Here is a 9,558-nt window from a genome sequence, read left to right as displayed (position 1 = left end):
CTCGCAAAACTCTTTCATGGTTTTTCTACCCCTGCTATCATACAGCCTGGCCATTAAGAACTCACGCCACAACTGTTCTTGCTTTTGTTCCGACCAGTATTCGTCAATAAGTTTTTGCTTAAAGTTTTCAAAAGACATCTGGTTTGTATCTAGATTCAACGCCCATCTTTTTGCTTCTCCCGTTAATGCACTGATTACAACATTAATTTTTTCCTGGTCAGTCAAATAGTCAGGAAAATTTCTGTCGCAATTCTTTACAAAATCAAGGGGGTGCCGTCCGTTACGCCTCTTCGCTGTTTCGAATTTTTCCTCGCCCTCTAAGATTTTACTGAAAGGCATTTTTTCAGTAAAATGTGTAGGTCCTGATTGTATTTTTCTTCCCAAGTCATACATTTTGCCTTGGATTTCTGAAGTGTTATGTTCACAGTTCTTTTCGCAAGTAACAATCTGTTTGGTTAATTCTCTACTTGTTTCTGTTACAGATTGTTTACTCTGTGCAAATTCCGCATTACATTCTGTTTGTATTTCGGATTTGATACCGAATACCTTTTCATCCACTTTAGTACAGAGTAAGGGTTCTATTTGATCTTGAATTTTAATTACTTCTGTGTCAAATCTTTCGTTAATGTCATCAATCTGTCCTTGTACATTGGCAATATTGCCATTGATGACAGTAATTTCGCTTTTAATACTTTTGATTTCATTGCTCACTGTTCCTACCCTTGAGTTAACTTCTTCAATTTGTTTACTAAGTCTGGTACCGTGCATTTCGATTTGTTTACTTTGTTGCCCCAATGCTGCGATTTGTGCATTAATATTGCCACTTTGTGCTGCAATCTGTGCCTTAATATTGTCATTTATACTGTCATTTCGTGCTGCAATCTGTGCCTTAATATTGTCATTTTGCGCTACAAATTGCGCAGACAGTATTCTAAGTAAATCAGTCAGATCTGGTGTCTTTTCACTTTTGGTTTCTACCGCATTTTCGTGTTCGAGTCCTACTTCCCTCTCAGTTTCTGGTGATTCGAACATATCCCGCGATTCATTAACATAGCCACTGTCTTCCACAGCATCGCTCATATTGTCGTGCTTAGTACGAGCGATATTCATAGCTTCTATCTGTTTATTGACATCGGCGTGGTACCGTACGTAATTTAACTCGCGCGTAATGCCATCTGTTGGTGTGCTGTTTTAACTGCTCACGTTTGCATTCTGATCTTGCGTGTCTAGATTAATTTCTAATTTCCTGACCATTTGAGTTGCTATTAAGTATTGATACCTTTTATTTTCAATTTAAACTGAACTTTCACTATCCGTTCTGTCAAATAATGTACAGGTTCGAGCCGCTGGGCGTTTTATGTTCACTCTATGTTTGTAAAATGCTACTTATATTTCTTTCCGTCTGTAGGTTCAATCTGAACAATCTCCTGCCACGCAGCGCCATGTATAACACTCTTGTCTGCTACCGCTGTACCGTAACCTTAAAGCTGGAAGCAGGTTGTGTGATAAAACTCGCAATTATGGTACATTAAAGCACTTATGGTACAACGCAACAGAGCAGTGTTACCCTCTGGGAGGAATTTTGTTGTGTTGACCGTGTTGTACCTAACGGAGGTGGCTTTTCGGAAGTGAAAGTCGGAATTACGGAAATATTTGAACAGTAACAAACAAAATTTTGCCTTTGACTTCTGAAATTTTCCATGCGTATTTGTTCTTCTAATAATTTCCGGGTATGCAGCCGGATCCCGTCGACATTATGCCACGATATTTCGGCCCAGAGACGTCTGGCTGCATTACCATTTGAGTTGCTATTAAGTATTGATACCTTTTATTTTCAATTTAAACTGAACTTTCACTATCCGTTCTGTCAAATAATGTACCTGGGCTCTTCAGTAGTTGTGTACTCACCTGATGATGGCCGGACGTCTCTGGGCCGAATATCGTGGCAGAATGTCGACGGGATCCGGCTGCATACCCGGAAATTATTAGAAGAAAATTTGGCCAATCTGCACTCTTTAACGGGTAAAGAAAACGGTCGCCAGCCTAACTAGGCAAGAGAATTATCAACATTCTCGTTCAAGAAAATAGTTATTAGTAACTTTAATGGATAAACACAACCTATACTTTGTCACACGCGAGTGCAGTGAAGTCATGACACATCCATATGTTGTAAGATTGAAGCTAACAACTGGAGCAGCACAAACTATTTGCAAAATTATAACAGATACCGAAACACACTATTACTTTCAGGGCTTACACAAACTGGATGGTCTTTATAACGTTATTATTACTATTCACTGCAGACTCATTAATTCGATATAGGTTAAGTCTCTCTCAGTTAAATACTTTACTATTTGAAATGAACGTTAATTGGAATCAACTAACAGGCTGCTTCTCACTATCATTTCAATAAAGAAATTATTGTTTTCATAATTAATGGCCTTTCCATTACTTGTTACCAAGCATTAACACAATACACAAACTGTGGATCCTGGTATACTATTCATATGCACTTCTAATACACAAGAGAGACAAACACTTAACAAACATGAGTATATAACGTTCCATACTGCAGTTTTCCACTCTTACTACATTGAGAGACAAAATTAGCATATATGTATGATACTGACTGACCTTCTGTGATTTACAACAGGCAGTAATGAGATCATTTACGAAGCAAAACTTTATAAGCCTCAGTCTTAAGAACTCTTAATTTGAAGTTGGCAACAACACATTAATAAGCAGTTTTACTAGCAAAATTATTTTTAGCAAGCATCATTAACTTTAACTTTCTTTTTACTATGTTCAAGAGGCAATAATTAGCAAAAACACTGATCTTTAATGTTATTTCAGTACAGACAGTCGGTAATCACATCTCGCAGATTGGTAGCATCTATTTACGCCTCTTCACATGGATAACGTGCATGCACGCTATAGCGAGGCTCATAAACGAATGACATCGCCAAGCATGACATTATACTACAAAATGCATACAAAACAGTGTTCCGCCTACACATTCAGTAAACCTCTGAAGCAAGTAGAGCACTCTTTATCGGTTGTAGAACTTCCCTTTCATTCAGTGTACTGCCATGTGTTAGATGCTGCTTGAGCTAACTCTGCTCGCAGCAGCAAAATTAAAAAAAATGAATTACTCCTGTGGGGGCGAACTCACGACCGCTGGTTTACGAGACTAGTGCTCTACCACTAAACTAAGAAGGCGGCAGCTTTGCCTTCGTGGACTACTCCCAACTTGACACACAGTTGCTGCTGGAGGTGTCCACCTTACCATTTTCCAACTCTCTTCACTGTTTCACCCTTACGATCGACGACTAGCGTCAAGCCACCAAAGGTTTGCGGTGTGCGCAAAACTTGACCTAGTGTACAGCTTGTGGGATAGCGTGGCTCTACTGTGAAACGCGCCGTTCGACTCCTCTCACTGGCTACAGTATGCTGTCGTCCACAGTGACACTGAAGTTGCCCATGGGGCTGCACACCGCTCGGCCAACAGCGGCCTACTGCAGACCGACACTTACGAGACGCCAAATGCAGATAGACATCGAGAGAGAGACCCTGTCATATGGCACTCGCAGTGCATACGCTGAAATGAAATGTAAATAATACGTCTTTTGTAGTGGGCGTCTCTCTACTGCAGTGTCACACATGCCGAATGAGTAGGAAAACAGTAGAACGTCTGCGTAGGGCCATGATTTTACCTCCAGTGTCACGTGGCTGAATGTGTATAAGGCTCTGTGGCATCATTCAAACACAGCCAAATTGTCACAATAGCTGTGTATCTCTATCAAAGTTGACATATGTCCTCTCCTCGGTGGCAATTAAAGCGATTGCACCCCCGGGTGGGCTCGAATCACCGACCTTTCGGTTAACAGCCGAACGCGCTAGCCGATTGCGCCACGGAGGCCTTGACTTTCAGTCGCTTCTGCTCTGTTTATCAACGCAACTCGTATACCTTCTGCAGGCATCTCGCAGAATGGTAGCATCTGCTTACGCATCTTCACATGAATAATGTGCATGCACAGTGTAGCGTGGCTCATAAACGAATGTCATCGCCAAGCATGACGTTATACTACATAATGCATCATCAGTTGTCGACAAAGTATCCCCGTTTAAACGCCCACTGCCTACTTTGCTTCGTATTACATGTTTAATAACATAATGAATCCGTCATTATACTGACTGCCTGATGGATGTTTTCTGATGTTTTCTCAATACCGGAAATACTGACGAACAGTATGGAAACATGGTAGACCTTGCCCCGTGTTAAGAATGCAATGGCTAAGAAATACGTGTCAGCGTCGTCACATTGTTTACGTTAATTGCCTGGACATGTGATTGCAGTACAGATAAGACTACTTCACAGGTTTCAAAAAATATTGTTAACTGTGTTTTTGATATTACAGCACTAAATTTCAAGTATTCGAATGACTTGCCTTTTGCCAGACACCTGTTAGACGTAATCTCGTCGACTGCGACTGCCTCTCCCATAGACAATTTTGCTTCTCTCTTTTACTTCGTATCAACATTAATAAATTGTTGTATGATAAAGGACTCACGCGAAAATGGTTTGACATGTATTGTTTCCGTGGTTGAATTTTTCGTTAGTAAATGATCATACAACAATTAGATTTTTTTTCCACTGTTGCTGGACGTATTTCCCCATTTTTGTTGTTTTCTGTTGTATACCGCCCGGCCTTGGTGGCCGAGCGGTTCTAGACGCTTCAGTCCGGAACCGCGGGACTGCTACGGTCTCAGGTTCGAATCCTGCCTCGGGCATGGATGTGTGTGATGTCCTTAGGTTATTTAGGTTTAAGTAGTTCTAGGGGACTGATGACCTAAGATGTTAAGTCCCATAGAGCTCAGAGCCATTTGAACCATTTTAATTTTGTTGTATACTAGCTATAGCTAGAATAATTGCATCACACGCTTTCTTTTGTGTTTTCGGTATCTTAAACTTGCAAAATGATGAAAATGGAAGTAAAAAGCTTCCAAATCCATTATAGCTTTTGCAGAGCTTTTATTCAGATTATGGCAACACAGTTTGCCGGAACCGGTCAGGAGAGAAACGCTCCACTAAAGAGATTGTGGCAGTTTGAAGTTTGTTAATTCTATTTTCATGTCAATATAGATCGTTCCTAGAATGGAATAACGTGAGGTATATATGACCTTGTAAAATCGCATTGACTACAGACGATAATGACAATATTATTGATGGTGTGTGTCTCGCTTGAATATTTTAACGTACGAAAAACAGTTATTGTCAATAAACATCGAACGTGTCCGCGCCTGTTAACAGCACTAGTGAAGTGACGTGCTGTGTGTAGTCTGTGACAGAGCTGCAGCCAGCAGTCAATGCGGCAACACTGTGGCTGCAAGTGACAGTGTTCTACTATCAAGAAAGTTTAAACGGACCGTAGCTTCTGAAAGAAATGATATTGCGATACATGGCCTAGCCTCGGCGTAGGGGATGTCTCCAGAATGACATTTCCACTCTGCAATGGATTCTGTGCTAATATGAAACTTCTGAGGATATTAAAACTGTGTTCGGAACGGAGACTTTAATTCGAGACCTAGCCAACGAAAGGCAAATGTCCGAAGATCGAGTCTCGGCACAGTACACAGCTATAATCTGCCAGGCAGTTTCGAACTGCGCACTCTCCGCGGCAGAGGGAAAATTTCATTTTGAAATCTTTACGTTCGTGTCCTCTATCACTTTAAAAAAGTTATAGTTATTCTTTACAAAAAGTTTCTGCTCTGCAGCGTAAGACTTCGCGCGATTTTTTCTGTGTCTTCTGCTTTCTATATACAATGCAATGACATGTCACAGTCCGCATAATTTCGTCGAATCTTTACAGGCTCAGTACAGAGTGGCTCGGTGACATTCGTGTGTATCCTTGTGTGTGTTCTGATTAAGCCTACTGCATCGTAAATGTTGAGATTGCAATTTTAATGATTCTCTGTGTGACTTGCTTTAAGTGCTGTACCATCAAAGGGTAAAACTGGCTTTTTTGTTCAGTTTTTCTGTTACGCCTTTCAGTTTAATAAAAACCATCTAATAGTTTTTAACTTTACGTGTGTCATTTTATCGTAAGAAATTAAGTTACATCAGGTTATGCGCCCAGGTTTGTTTTAAATGAACGGAATCTGCGATAAATCCATGGCCCCAAGTGTACTCTCATGTAAAGTTAGCCGAGATGGTAACTGAAGCGGAAAAATATCGTATTCTTTTATTCGACGGAATGAATTTCAACAAATGGAAATTCAGGATGGAAATTCTCCTTTAGGAACTGGAACTATTACCATTTGTGCAAGCGAATTATCTAACAAAAGTAGAATTTGTCGATGGAGTGGAGAACAAGCAGAAAGCAAAGGAAGCACGATTGGCTGAAATGGCTAAACAAGATCGTAAATGTAAGTCTCATCTTATTCAACGCATTGCTGACGGTCACTTGGAATACGCGAAAGATAAGGTAACTTCTTTTGATTTATGGACCCCTCTGTGCAACACATTCGAGAGAAAAGGAATTGCTGGTCAACTTCTGTTGAGAAAACAATTGTTAACTATGAAATTTATCTCAACAAATAATTTGCTAGTTAACCACTTTCTGAAGTCTGATAAACTGATTCGTGATTTACGTTCGACTGGAGCTACTGTCGAAGAAACGGACAAAGTGTGTCATTTGCTTTTAACGATGCCTGCGAAGTACAACGTAGTGGTCACTGCAATCTAAACGCTCTCAATGAAAGACCTGACGCTGAGCTTCGTGAATAATAGGCTACTGGATGAAGAATCGAAGCGGAAGGGAGTCGTCGGGAAAAACAAAAAAGACGAAACACCGCCTCCTACAGGTTTTCATACTCAACGGTATCAAAGAAGGGTTCTTCAGGCAGCAGTAAACAAGAAGTCAACAAGGAACTTCTTTCAGCTTTACTTGTCACCGTTGCGGGAAGCCTGGACACAAAAGGGCTAACTGTAGAGTTAGGGTTCCAAACAAGAACTCAGGAATCAGCAGCTCTGTGGTAGTAGCTAACGTCAAAGAGGAAGATGTGTTTTGTCTTGCAGCATCAAATGAAGAGCAGTAAACGAACAACATAAATTGGTTCTTGGACTCTGGAGCAACGGAACATCTGATTAACAGTAAGATACCTCTCACTAATTTAAGGAAACTGGAACATCCAATTAAAGTTAGAATCGCTGAGTCAGTCATTTTTATTGAGGCTAAAGTAAAAGGAGATATTAAAGGCACTAGTGTGGTAAACGGAAAGGAAATTCATAATACGATTAAAGATGTTTTATCTGTGCCTGGTCTTAATTATAGTTTTCTGTCAGTTAGAAAACTAGAAATGAATGGTTTTAGTTTTGCGTTTGAAAATGCTCAAGGTGTAATTCAAACAGGAAAAGAAACTGTTGCCATTGCAAATAGGAATGAATCTCAGTTATATGCTATAAATTTTTTGCAACGAAAAACCTTGTCAGCTGCTTCAACTGCAACTAAAGCGAATCTGTGGCATAACAGATGTTATTTCTCTGGTTACTGTCCTAATGGCTACAGGCTCTCGTGTTCAGAGGAAAGAAAATAGTCACAGGAAAGAACACTGTTTTCTAGAAAGGAAGATTTGACTTTGAAAGTAAACCATCTGATGACTGGATCCCAGAATACGCACAAGAATCATCCGAGAAGGGTGATAATGAAGAAGACATCATAGAAGAAGACGCCAAATCAAGTGATGGAGGACATGAAAGAATTCCCATAGCAGAACTGACCTGTGACGTAGAGGAAGCTCAAAATTTATCAGAAAAAAACTGTTTGATGTTCTACCAGGAAGAGGAACCCTCCTAAATGTCTGAAAGACTATGCTGTTCTTGCACTCAATGATGATTAATTTGTGGATGATGTACCGAAGAGTTACAAGGTAATTGCAAATCGTTAAGATAAGGAATAATGGTATGAAGCTGCACAGTATGAAACTGAGTCTAGAAAAGGAGAACAAGATTGGATCTTTGTTAAATTACCACCTGGAAGGAAGACTATTGGCAGTAAGTGGGTGTTCAAATTAAAAAAGGCAAGGATGGATATATCATAGGACACAAGACTAGACTTGTGGCAAAATAATGTTCACAGAAAAGGGGATCTGACTACGATGAAACATATGCAACAATGATCACTTAACACTTCCGGGCTGAGATGACGTGGTCCACACATAAGACTCTTCCCTGACGGTTCGCCTTCGTCTGCTGAAAGCTTCCTCCGAGGACAAGCGGCGAACTGCAACGAGAGCACGAGTGAGCGCCGTATATGTAAGCCATCCAGAGGGCGCCGCTGTCAACCACGTGACGTCGGCTGTGCTATAATCTCTGATATTGCCGACTTTCTCGATTGAAATTAATCGATTGCCACGCTGTTTCTGCAATGTTGACATCCATTTCTTATCCAGCTTAATGCTTTCATCTTTTCTGTTAAAATTATTGCAGTATTTGGCAATCTTAATGGCCTGTCTGCACATTCGCACATAATAATGCGACGTCTTTGCTATGACGGTCGTCTCACTAAACTTTATTTCATGATCACCTTTCTGAAAAACATTTTCCTCTACAGCCGATTTATCAAAATGTTCGAGGCGGCAGTTCCTTTTATATTCACACCAGACGGGTGTTGACGCTGCTTTTTGTTATGCCTATATATAGACATATTGATAAATCGGCTGTAGCGGAACATGTGTTTCAGGAAGGTGAACGTGAAATAAAGTTTAGTGAGACGACCGTCTTAGCAAAGTCGATGCATTATTATGCGCGAATGTGCAGACAGGCCATTGAGATTGCCAAACACTGCAATAATTTTAATAGAAAAGATGAAGGCATTAAGCTGGATAAGATATGGAAGTCAAAATTGCAGCAACAGCGTGACAATCGATTCATTTCAATTGAGAAAGTGGGCAATATCAGAGATTATAGCACAGCCGACGTCACATGATTGACAGCGGCGCACACTGGATGGCTTATACAGGGTGTTACAAAAAGGTAAGGCCAAACTTTCAGGAAACATTCCTCACACACAAATAAAGGAAAGATGTTATGTGGACATGTGTCTGGAAAAGCTTAATTTCCATGTTAGAGCTCATTTTAGTTTCGTCAGTATGTACTGTGCTTCCTCGATTCACCGCCAGTTGGCCCAATTGAAGGATGGTAATGTTGACTTCGGTGCTTTTGTTGAAATGCGACTCATTGCTCTATAGTACCAACATCAAGCACATCAGTACGTAGCATTAACAGGTGAGTGTTCATCACGAACGTGGTTTTGCAGTCAGTGCAATGTTTACAAATGCGGAGTTGGCAGATGCCCATTTGATGTATGGATTAGCACGGGCCAATAGCCGTGGCACGGTACGTTTGTATCGAGACAGATTTCCAGAACGAAGGTGTCCCGACAGGAAGACGTTCGCAGCAATTGATCGGCGTCTTAGGGAGCACGGAACATTCCAGCCTATGACTCGCGACTGGGGAAGACCTAGAAGACGAGGACACCTGCAATGGACGAGGCAATT

The 9,558-nt window shown here is 40.8% G+C and overlaps 1 non-coding gene across 1 annotated transcript; it reads right to left on the bottom strand.

Moving 5' to 3' along the window:
- Positions 1 to 3,845: 3,845 nt before the first annotated feature.
- Positions 3,846 to 3,919, bottom strand: Trnan-guu (transfer RNA asparagine (anticodon GUU)). The gene has a single exon. It is a non-coding gene; the product is annotated as a tRNA-Asn (tRNA).
- Between the last annotated feature and the right edge of the window lie 5,639 nt (positions 3,920 to 9,558).

The sequence above is a fragment of the Schistocerca gregaria genome, chromosome 5 (genome assembly GCF_023897955.1).
Source record: "Schistocerca gregaria isolate iqSchGreg1 chromosome 5, iqSchGreg1.2, whole genome shotgun sequence".
NCBI lineage: Eukaryota > Metazoa > Arthropoda > Insecta > Orthoptera > Acrididae > Schistocerca > Schistocerca gregaria.
The sequence above is the reverse complement of the archived record's forward strand: the minus strand, read 5'-3'. Positions and strand labels throughout refer to the sequence as shown.